Genomic DNA, 12,696 nt, shown 5'->3' with positions numbered 1-12,696 from the left:
GAGGAGTGAGAGTGACAGCATTCTAACTGAGGGAGTGAGGAGTGAGAGTGACAGCATTCTAACTGAGGCAGTGAGGAGGGAGAGTGACAGCATTCTAACTGAGGGAGTGAGGAGTGAGAGTGACAGCATTCTAACTGAGGGAGTGAGGAGTGAGAGTGACAGCATTCTACCTGAGGGAGTGAGGAGTGAGAGTGACAGCATTCTAACTGAGGGAGTGAGGAGTGAGAGTGACAGCATCCTAACTGAGGGAGTGAGGAGTGAGAGTGACAGCATTCTAACTGAGGGAGTGAGGAGTGAGAGTGACTTCATTCAACTGAGGCAGTGAGGTGGGAGAGTGACAGCATTCTAACTGAGGCAGTGAGGAGGGAGAGTGACAGCATTCTAACTGAGGCAGTGAGGATGGCGAGTGACTGTATTCTAACTGTGGGAGTGAGGAGGGAGTGTGAGAGCATTCTAACTGAGGCAGTGAGGAGGGAGAGTGACAGCATTCTAACTGAGGCAGTGAGGATGGCGAGTGACTGTCTTCTAACTGTGGGAGTGAGGAAGGAGAGTGAGAGCATTCTAACTGAGGCAGTGAGGAGGGAGAGTGAGAGCATTCTAACTGAAGGAGTGAGGAGAGACAGTGACAGCACTCGAACTGAGGGAGTGAGAAGTGAGAGTGAGAGCATTCTAATGGGGCAGTGAGGAGGGTGAGTGAGAGCATTCTAACTGAGGCAGTGAGGAGGGAGAGTGAGAGCATTCTAACTGAAGGAGTGAGGAGAGACAGTGACAGCACTCGAACTGAGGGAGTGAGAAGTGAGAGTGAGAGCATTCTAATGGGGCAGTGAGGAGGGTGAGTGAGAGCATTCTAACTGAGGCAGTGAGGAGGGAGAGTGAGAGCATTCTAACTGAAGGAGTGAGGAGAGACAGTGACAGCACTCGAACTGAGGGAGTGAGAAGTGAGAGTGAGAGCATTCTAATGGGGCAATGAGGAGGGAGAGTGACAGCATTCTAACTGAGGCAATGAGGAGGGAGAGTGACAGCATTCTAATAAGGCAATGAGGAGGGAGAGTGACAGCCTTCTGAGGCAGCGAGGAGGGTGTGTGACAGCATTCTAATGAGGCAATGGGGAGGGAGTGTGACAGCATTCTAACTAAGGCAGTGAGGAGGGAGAGTGACTGCATTTTAACTGATGCTATGAGGAGGGAGAGTGAGAGCATTCTAACTGAGGGAATGAGGAGGTAGTATGACAGCATTCTAACTGAGGGAATGAGGAGGTAGTATGACAGCATTCTAACTGAGGGAATGAGGAGGTAGTATGACAGCATTTTAACTGAGGCAATGCTGTGTGAGAGTGACTTCATTCTAACTGAGGGAGTGAGGAGTGAGAGTGACAGCATTCTAACTGAGGCAGTGAGAATGGAGAGTGACTTCATTCTAACTGATGGAGTGAGGAGTGAGAGTGACAGCATTCTAACTGAGGGAGTGAGGAGTGAGAGTGACAGCATTCTAGCTGAGGGAGTGATGAGGTAGTGTATCAGCACTAGTTGATTCGGGATAGTGACAGCTTTCTTACTGCGGGAGTGAGCAGGAAGAGAGACATCATTCTAACTGGGGTACTGAGGAGGAAGAGTTTCATCATTCTAAATGAGGTGGTGCGGTGGGAGAGTGACAGTATTCTTACTGAGGCATTGTGGAGGGAGAGTGACTTCATTCTAATTAGGCACTGAGGAGGGAGAGTGACATCATTCTAACTGAGGCATTGTGGAGGGAGTGTGACAGCATTCTAACTGAGGCATTGTGGAGGGATAGTGACAGCATTCTAACTGAGGCAGTGAGGAGGAGAGTGACATCATTCTAACTGAGGCAGTGAGGAGGAGAGTGACAGCATTCTAACTGAGGCAGTGAGGAGGAGAGTGACAGCATTCTAACTGAGGCAGTGAGGAGGAGAGTGACATCATTCTAACTGAGGCAGTGAGGAGGAGAGTGACAGCATTCTAACTGAGGCAGTGAGGAGGAGAGTGACAGCATTCTAACTGAGGCAGTGAGGAGGAGAGTGACAGCATTCTAACTGAGGCAGTGAGGAGGAGAGTGACAGCATTCTAACTGAGGCAGTGAGGAGGAGAGTGACAGCATTCTAACTGAGGCAGTGAGGAGGGAGAGTGACAGCATTCTAACTGAGGCAGAGGAGAGTGACAGCATTCTAACTGAGGCAGTGAGGAGGAGAGTGACAGCATTCTAACTGAGGCAGTGAGGAGGAGAGTGACAGCATTCTAACTGAGGCAGTGAGGAGGAGAGTGACAGCATTCTAACTGAGGCAGTGAGGAGGGAGAGTGACAGCATTCTAACTGAGGCAGAGGAGAGTGACTGCATTCTAACTGAGGCAGTGAGGAGGGAGAGTGACATTATTCAATTGAGGCAGTGAGGAGGGAGTGTGACAGCATTCTAACTGAATCAGTGAGAAGGGAGAGTGACAGCATTCTAATGGGGCAATGAGGAGGGACAGTGAGAGCACGCTAAGTGTGGCAGTGAGAAGGGAGTGTGACCGCATTGTAACTGGGGCAGTGAGGAGCGAGAGTGATAGCATTCTGACTGAAGCGGTAAGGAGGGAGAGTGACAGTATTCTAACTAAGGCAGTGAGGAGGGAGTGTGACAGCATTCTAAATGAGATAGTGAGGAGGATGAGTGACAACATTCTAACTGAGGCAGTGAGGTGGGATAGCGACATCATTCTAACTGAGGAAGTGAGGGAGTGTGGCAGTATTCTGACAGAGGTAGTGAGCACGGATTGTGACACCATGCTAACTGAGGCATTGAGGAGGGAGAATGACAGCATTCTAACTGAAGTAGAGACGAGGGAGGATGAAAGCTTTCTAACTGAGGCAGTGAGGAGGGAGAGTGACAATATTTTATCTGAGGCAGTGAGGAAGGAGAGTTACACCATTCTAGATGCGGTAGTGAGGAGGTTGAGTGCCAGCTTTCTAACTGATGCAGTGTGGAGGGATAGTGACAGCATTCTAACAGACATTGAGGAGTTAGTGAGGCAGCATTCTATCTGAGGCAGTATGGAGGGAGAGTGACAGCATCAAACTGATGCAGTGAGGAAAGAGACTGACAGAATTGTAACTGAGGTAGTGAGGAGGGAGTGTGACAGCATTCTAACTGAGGCAGTGAGGAGGGGGAGTGACAGCATTCTAACTGAGGGAGTGAGGAGGGAGTGTGACAGCATTCTAACTGAGGCATTGAGGAGGGATAGTGACCGCATTCTAACTGAGGCAGTAAGAAGGGAGAGTGACAGCATTCTAACTGAGTCAGTGAGGAGGGAGGGTGGCAGCATTCTAACTGAGGCAGTAAGAAGGGAGGGTGACAGCATACTAACTGAGGCAGTGAGGAGGGAGAGTAACAGCATTCTAACTGAGGCATTGAGGAGGTAGGGTGGCAGCATTCTAACTGAGGCAGTGAGGAATGACAGTGACAGCACCTGAACGGAGGGAGTGAGGAGAGAGAGCGACTTCATTCTAATGAGGCAGTGAGGAGGGAGAGTAACAGCATTCTAACTGAGGCATTGAGGAGGGAGAGTGACTTCATTCTAACTGAGGCATTGAGGAGGGATAGTGACAGCATTCTAACTGAGGCAGTGAGGAGGGAGAGTGACAGCATTGTACCTGAGGCAGTGAGGAGGGAGAGTGATTTCATTCTAACTGAGGCAGTGACGGAGGAAGAGTGTCAGTATTCTAACTGAGGCAGTGACGGAGGGAGAGTGAGAGCATTCTAATGAGGCAATGTGGAGGGAGAGTGACAGCATTTTAACTGAGGCAGTGAGGAGGGAGGGTGACTGCATTTTAACTGAGGTAGTGAGGAGGGAGAGTGACAGCATTCTAACTGAGGCAGTGAGGAGGGAGAGTGACAGCATTCTAAATGAGGTACTGAGGAGGTAGAGTGACTTCATTCAATTCAGGCAGTGAGAAGGAAGAGTGACTGCATTTTTTCTGAATTCACGAGGAGGGTGAGTGGCTTCATTCTAATGAGGTAGTGAGGAGGGAGGGTGACAGCATTCTAAATGAGGCAATTAGTGGCGAGGGTGAACCATTCTAACTGAGGCAGTGAGGAGGGAGAGCGGCAGCATTCTAACTGAGGAATTGATGAGGGAGTGTGACAGCATTCTAAATGAGATAGTGAGAGTGAGTAGGATGAGTGACAACATTCGAACTGTGTCAGTGAGGTGGGATAGCGACATCATTCTAACTGAGGAAGTGAGGGAGTGTGGCAGTATTCTGACAGAGGTAGTGAGCATGGATTGTGACAGCATGCAACTGAGGCATTGAGGAGGGAGAATGACAGCATTCTAACTGAGGGAGTGAGGAGGGAGAGTGGAAGCATTCTAACTGAAGGAGTGAGATGTGAGAGTGAGAGCATTCTAATGAGGCAATGAGGAGGGAGAGTGACAGCATTTTAACTGAGGTAGTGAGGAGGGAGAGTGACATCATTGTTACAGAGTCAGTGAGGCGGGCGAGTGACTTCATTCTAACTGAGGCAGTGAGGAGGGAAAGTTGCAACATTCTAAATGAGGCACTGAGGAGGTAGAGTGACGTCATTCAATTCAGGTAGTGAGGAGGGAGAGTGACTGCATCCTATCTGAGGGAGTAAGAAGGGAGAGTGACAGCATTCGAACTGAGGCAGTGAGGAGGGATAGTGACAGCATTCTAACTGAGGCAGTGAGGAGGGAGCGTGATAGCATTCTGTGTCAGTGAGGAGGGAGTATGTCAGAAATCTAACTGAGGTAGTGAGGAGGGAGAGTGACAGCATTTTAACTGAGGTTGTGAGGAGAATGAGTGAAAGCATTCTCACTAAGTCAGTGTGGAGGGATAGTGACAGCATTCTTACAGACGTAGTGAGCACGGAGAGTGACACCATTCTAATTGAGGCAGTGAGGAGGGAGAGTGACTGCATTTTAACTGAGGCAGTGAGAATCGAGAGTTACACCATCCTAACTAAGGTAGTGAGGAAGGAGAACCGCAGCATTCTCCCTGATGCAGTGAGGAGGTGGAGAGACAGCATTCTAACTGAGGCAGTGAGGAGGAAGAGTGACACCATTTTAACTGAGTTATTGAGGAGGGACAGTGAAACCATCTAACTGAGGCAGTGTGGAGGGAGAGTGGCAACATTCTAACTGAGGTAGTGAGGGAGTGTGGCAGTATTCTGACAGAGGTAGTTAGGGGGGAGGGTGACAGCATTTTAACTGAGGCATTGAGGATGCAGAATGACAGCATTCTAACTGAGGTAGAGACGAGAGAGAGTGAAAGCTTTCTAACTGAGGCAGTGAGGAAGGCAAGTGACATCATTCTAACTGAGGAACTGATGAGGGAATGTGACAGCATTCTAACAGAGGTAGTGAGCACGGAGAGTGACACCATTCTAACTGAGTTAGTGAGGAGGGACAGTGACAGCATTCTAATGAGGCAGTGAGGAGGGACAGTGTCACCATGCAACTGAGGCAGTGAGGAAGGAGAGTGGCAGCATTCTAACTGAGGCAGTGAGAATGGAGACTGTCAGCATTCTGAGAGAGGTAATCAGGAGGGAGAGTTGTAGCATTCTAACTCAGGCTTTGAGGAGGGAGAGAGATAGCATTCTACCTAAGGAGTGAGGAGGGAGGGTGGCAGCATTCTAAGGGAGATAGTCAGGAGGGAGAGTGACACCATTCTAACTGAGTTATTGAGGAGGGAGAGTGAAACCATTCTAACTGAGGTAGTGATGAGGGAGAGTGACATCATTCGAACTGTGTCAGTGAGGTGGGATAGCAACATTATTCTAACTGAGGAAGTGAGGGAGTGTGGCAGTATTCTGACAGAGGTAGTGAGCACGGATTGTGACAGCATGCTAACTGAGGCATTGAGGAGGGAGAGTGGCAGCATTCTAACTGAGACAGTGAGGAGAGATAATGGCAGCATTCTAAATGAGGTAGTGAGGAGAATGAGTGACACAATTCTAACTGAGGCAGTGAGGGGAGAGAGTGGCAGCATTCTAACTGAGGATGTGAGGAGGGAGAGTGACAGCATTCTAAGAGATGTAGTCAGGAGGGAGAGTTACACCATTCTAACTGAGGCTTTCGGGAGGGAGAGTGATAGCATTCTAACTGAGGCAGTGAAGTTGGAGAGTTACAACATTCTAACTGAGGTCGTGAGGAGGAAGACTGCCAGCTTTCTAACTTAGGCAGTGAGTAGGGAAAGTGATAACATTCTAAATGAGGCAGTGAGGAGGGAGAGTGACAGCATTCTAACTGAGGCAGTGAGTAGGGAAAGTGATAACATTCTAAATGAGGCAGTGAGGAGGGAGAGTGACAGCATTCTAACTGAGGCAGTGAGGAAGGAGAGTGACAGCATTCTAACTGAGGTAGTGGGGAGGGAGAGAGACACCATTCTAACTGAGTCAAAAGCAAAAAAACTGCGGATGCTGGAAATCAAAACAAAAACATAAATACCTGGAAAAACTCAACAGGTCTGGCAACATCTGTGGAAGGGAGCACAGTTAACATTTCGAGTCCGCAGGACTCTTTAACAGAACTAAGGAAAAATAGAAAAGGGGTTAAATATAAGCTGGTTTAAGGGGGGGGTTGGGACAAGAGAGCTGGATAGAGGGCCAGTGATAGGTGGAGACAACCAAAAGATGTCACAGACAAAAGGTCAAAGAGGTGTTGAAGGTGGTGATATTAGCTAAAGGAATGTGCTAATTAAGGGTAGAAAGCAGGATAAGCAAGGCGCAGATAGCCTTAGTGGGGGTGGACTCGACTATAGCTCCTCACACCCCGCTTCCTGTAAGGACTCCATCCCATTCTCTCAGTTCCTTCGCCTCCGTTGCATTTGTTCTGATGATGCCACTTTCAAAAACAGTTCCTCTGACATGTCCTTCTTCTTCCTTAACCGAGGTTTTCCACCCACGGTGGTTGACAGGGCCCTCAACCGTGTCCGGCCCATCTCCCGCGCATGCGCCCTCACACCTTCTTCTCCCTCCCAGAAACATGATAGGGTCCCCCTTGTCCTCACTTATCACCCCACCAGCCTCCGCATTCAAAGGATCATCCTCCTCCATTTCCGCCAACTCCAGAATGATGACACCACCAAACACATCTTCCCTTCACCCCCCCCCGGCGGCATTCCATAGGGATCGTTCCCTCCGTGATACCCTGGTCCACTCCTCCATCACCCCCTACACCTCAACCCTCTCCCACGGCACCTTCCCATGCAACCGCAGAAGATGCAACATCTGCCCCTTTACTTCCCCTCTCCTCACCGTCCAAGGGCCCAAACACTCATTTCAAGTGAAGCAGCATTTCACCTGTACTTCCATCAACTTAGTCTACTGCATTCGTTGCTCCCAATGTGATTTCCTCTACATTGGAGAGACCAAACGCAGACTGGGTGACCACTTTGCAGAACGCCTTCGTTCTGTCCGTAAGCATTACCCAGACCTCCCTGTCGCTTGCTATTTCAACACTCCACCCTGCTCTCAGGCCCACTTGGCTTGCTGCATTGTTCCAGTGAAGCTCAACACAAACTGGAGGAACAGCACCTCATCTTCCGACTAGGCACTTTACAGCCTTTCGGACTGAATATTGAGTTCAACAATTTTAGATCATGAACTCTCTCCTCCATCCCCATCCCCTTTCTGATTTTTCCCCCTCCTTTTTGTTTTTTCCTAATAATTTATATAGATTTTTCTTTTCCCACCTATTTCCATTATTTTTAAATGTATTTCCATCCATTGTTTTATCTCTACCTTTTAGCCTTTTTCGATTCCTTCACCCCACCCCACCCCCACTAGGGCTATCTGTACCTTGCTTGTCCTGCTTTCTACCCTGAATTAGCACATTCCTTTAGATAATATCACCACCTTCAACACCTCTTTGACCTTTTGTCTGTGACATCTTTTGGTTGTCTCCACCTATCACTGGCCCTCTATCCAGCTCTCATGTCCCAACCCCCTCCCCCTTAAACCAGCTTATATTTCACCCCTTTTCCATTTTGCTTTAGTTCTGTTGAAGAGTCCTGAGGACTCGAAATGTTAACTGTGCTCCTCTCCACTGATGCTGCCAGACCTGCTGAGTTTTTCCAGGTATTTTTGTTTTTGTTTTCTAACTGAGGCATTGAGGAGGGGGAGTGGCAGCATTCTAACTGAGGCAGTCAGGGGGGAGCGTGACAGCATTCTAAATGAGGTAGTGAGGAGGGAGAGTGGCAGCATTCTAACTGAGGCAGTCAGGGAGGAGCGTGACAGCATTCTAACTGAGATAGTGAGTAGGGAATATAGCAGCATTCTATCTGAGGCAGCGAAGGTGTGAGTGACAGCATCCGATCTGAGGCAGTGAGTTGGAGTGTGACAGCATTCTAACTGAGGTAGTGACGGGGAGAGTGACAGCATTCTAACTGAGGTAGTGAGGAGGGAGAGTGACAGCATTCTAACTGAGGCAGTGAGGGGGGAGACTGACAGCATTCTAACTGAGTCAGTGAGGGGTGCAGAGTTGCAGCATCCTAACTGAGGGAGTGAGTTGGAGTCTGACAGCATTCTTACTGACGTAGTCAGGAGGGTCAGTGACACCATTCTAACTGAGGCAGTGAGGGGGAGAGTGACAGCATTCTAACTGAGGCAGTGAGGATGGCGAGTGACTGTATTCTAACTGAGGGGTGAGTAGGAGTGTGACAGCATTCTAACTGAGGCAGTGAGAGGGGAGAGTGACAGCATTCTAACTGAGGGGTGAGTAGGAGAGTGATTGCATTCTAACTGAGGCAGTGAGGAGGGAGAGTGACAGCATTCTAACTGAGGCAGTGAGAAGGGAGAGTGACAGCATTCTAACTGAGGCAGTGAGAAGGGAGAGTGACAGCATTCTAACTGAGGGGTGAGTAGGAGAGTGATTGCATTCTAACTGAGGGAGTGTGGAGGGAGAGTGACAGCATTCTAACTGAGGCAGTGAGGAGGGAGAGTGACAGCATTCTAACTGAGGGAGTAAGTAATTGTTTCATGGGAGTTACAACTGCTTTATTTTTGGTTTTTCATCGGTTTTTCAGATGTCATTCCTGCCTTTTTGCTTGATTTTCAGGCTATCTTTTGTGATAGATTTGTTAATTGTATATTTGTTGTGTTTATTGGTGGGCATTGAGTGGGGATTCACTTGAGTCCCTATCAATAGACTGTGGTAAAGTGAGGCACCCTGTCTCTTTTAGAGAATGCAAGTGTACTGATCATGTGACAGCACTGACGAATCGCTGTACACCGTGTACACTGTTAATCTAGCTCTGGAGGTTTCTGAGTGAGCACCTACAATCTGGTGCTCTGCTCTATACCTCAATAAACCATCACTGTTTGTTTTTACATCAGCCTCTCCCCATTATTGATTGCAAATGGCAAATGATGAGAACATCAGAAGGTGTGCAGTTAGAGTTTGCTTGGTCAACAAACTCATTTCCCCAAGACATAACAGTGGTGACGATGATAAAGAACTAAAGAAAATAAATTTCCAGATGGGTGTACAAAGGATTCCTGTGCTTAACTGTAAAACAGGCAACAGCCGATAATCGGAGCAGAAAGCAGTGCTGCAGTTTAAAGTAAAAAAAAGCCTTCAGAATTGCGATTGTGGGGTTCCCATCAAAACGCGAAAAGATCACGAAGCCCAGCAGAGAAAATCCAACGGCTTTAAAGTTGAAAAGAAAACGCTGACTGCTCTTAAAGCAGCAATGCATTTAAGCTGGTAAAAACATGAATAATGCCTATGGGCAGAAAACTGATAACTCAGAGAAAGCTCAACTCCGTGATAAGCGAAACACCTAAATTCGTCATTATCTGGAAAGCCTATTGGAAGCGCAGTCCCCTTGCAGTCGTTCACAATACCGCAGTTCGGACGTGTTGATCCATTCAACCCCATTGCAGATGACTGGTCTCAGTATGTCGAACGCCTAGTGTTCTTTTTTATCACTAATGACATTGCTGGGGAGGAGAAGATGAGGGCGATTCTTTTGCCCTCAAGCGGGAGCGAAACGTACAGGCTGATCCTCAGCCTCACGTCACCTAGCGCCTCAGACTCGAAGACTTTCAACAAGTTAAGAAAATTTGTGCAGAGCCACCTGAGACCAAAGCCCTCAGTTACTATGCAGCGCTTCAAGCTCAGTCCAAGGAACAAGCTTCCAGAGGAGACAATAGCTGACTATGTGGCTGTTTTAAAGGCATTAACTGAGCATTGCGAATTCAGAGCGTCCATTAGTGATATGTTGAGAGACCGGCTGATATGTGGGATTGGAGCTGATACTATTCAAAGGCGTTTGCTAGCTGAACCTAGTCTAGAATTTAATAAGGCATTAGAATTAGCTACTGCGATGGAGAGTGCTGTTAGAATTTCCCAGGTTATAAACAATACACAAAATTACGCCATCCATCTAGTCGAGCAGGACAACCTGGCAACAAAAGGCACAAAAACTTCAGACTCCACGGAAAGGCGGGAAATGCTCTCTAGCTCCAGACCATTGAAAAACAACGGCACTGCAGTAAAAACCCACAAAATGGGTGAGAGAAATACATCCAGGCCTCCTGTGAGCGAACGACAACTCAAACAAATCGAGTGCTTTTTCTGCCACCGCTATGGCCACATGATGCGGCAATGCAGAGAAAGGGTGAAACAACACTATAAAGGCAGAAGGAAAAATCATGAAATATGTCTCATGGAAAAGCCTGAAGTAATAGAATCAGACATCCATTCATTATATAACCACAAAGTGGGTAGAGCTGAGCCAATCCAAGCAGTCATTACAGTTAACAGACAACCCATTAAGATGGAAGTTGATACGGAAGCGTTGATGTCTGTCATTGGAAAACATACATTTAGATATCTGAGTAAAGGAACCCATCCTTTGAAGTTAGAAGTTTTGGGCACAAAGCTGAGGACATACACAGGCGGAGGAATAAGTACGAAAGGAGTATGTCAAGTCAAGGTGCAGTATGAGGAACAGCCTGCAAACTTACCCCCATTTGTGATGTCAGGCAGTTTCCTCGGAAGGAACTGGCTGGGAGAGAGAAATCTCGAGGGCCCACTAAGTTCCCAATTCGAAACCAGAAGCGTTGCTGCAATAAAAAATGAGTACACAAAGAACCAATGGGAGAAGCTCATAGAAGTGTTACACCAGGACAGAGTTCAAACTGAAGTCAACAAACTTCGAAAGGAAATAGAAAATCTATTAAAGGACTTTCGTGCGCTACAAAATTCAATCAACTCCCAATTGGTGCCACGAAAAAGATATGAAAAAGAAAAGGAAGAGTTAAGCCTGTCTCTGGCCGAGTTAAGGAATGAATTAGCTGAGAAGGGGCAATGATATGCGGTTCTCCAGGAAACTATTTATGAGAATAGGAAAGAATTGGAAGAGCTGAAGCAGCAGCTGCGCAAAAGCCCTGAAGTTTTAAAACTAGAACGCCCTGAATTCTCAGAAGAGCTGTCGGAGAAACCAACTACTGAGCTCATTCACGTTCAGCCAACAGCGAAATTAAGGAGAAGACAGAGATACGGGTCAGTGCTACCAAGAAAAGGACTCTCAGGAAGAAAAAGAGAAATTATTGACAGTCCTTGGAAAGAAAAACAAAGAGAAATTTTTTTGAATTTTCCTCTTTCTCCACACACATGTAGCTCATCACTGAATTGCTTTGTGCTTGTTGCCCTTTATCTGTTTCAGTTTGGAGGGGAGGGGCAGAAGAAGTGAATATGACTGCACCCAGAAGATGGTGAAATCATCCACTGAGGGACATAGTGGGCAACTGCTCCTGAAAAGGAGGTCTCAGAAATACCAGGCAAGGTTGTTGGGCAACCCATCAAAGAGGGCCTCCTGAGAGCCTTGACCTGTAAATAGTTATCATGTAAATAGTTAATGTATTTTAACTGTACTTTGTTAGCTGTACTTTTAAGTAAAGAGGGAAGGCTGTGGTAAAGTGAGGTACCCTGTCCCTTTTCGAGAATGCAAGTGTACTGATCATGTGACAGCACTGACAAATCACTGTACAGTGCAGGCAACTGGGAACAGTAAGTCTAGTTCTGGGGGTTTCTGAGTGAGCACGTATGATCTGATGCCCTGCCCTATGCCTCAATAAACCATCACTGTTTATTCTTACATCAGTCTCTTCCCGTTATTGATTGCAAGCAGCCATTGAGGAGAACACAGGAAGGCATGCAGTTAGAGTTCGGTTGGCCAACGAACTCATTTACCCAAGACATAAAATAGACCCAGACTGAAACTGCGTCTGTTGGGTTCAGAGGTGTGTGCTTGTAATGTGTAACTGTGTGGGGGAGAACAAGGTGTACTGCACCAGCAGTAAGTATAAGGCAATGGCTTAAAAGTAATTGTGCTGCTGTGCATTGCCATCTATGAAAGGAACACTGTGATTCTTCACTGGCTGTGTTTGTTGTCTAGGATGAAAAGAACTGCAGCTGCCAGAATCATTGCAGCAGAGCCTGGTGTCTGGCTGCTAACCTGGGATGTGGTGGTTTATTTTTAATATCCGTACTTTCCTCTTTTGGGGAATTCTGAGATTCTGGGCTTCTTACAGATGATTCATTCAGTGCAGGTATTGAGAGGGTTTTGTAAAGAATTTGACCTGCTGTGAATTGTCGCTGTTGCAATGAGTGAACTCCTGTTGGAGAACTTTCTGTCAGGATATTAAACACTGAAAGACTTCACTTCTTGAAATGCTGCA

This window comes from Cetorhinus maximus, chromosome 9 (genome assembly GCF_964194155.1).
Source record: "Cetorhinus maximus chromosome 9, sCetMax3.hap1.1, whole genome shotgun sequence".
NCBI classification, from domain to species: domain Eukaryota; kingdom Metazoa; phylum Chordata; class Chondrichthyes; order Lamniformes; family Cetorhinidae; genus Cetorhinus; species Cetorhinus maximus.
Note: the sequence above shows the minus strand (reverse complement) of the source record.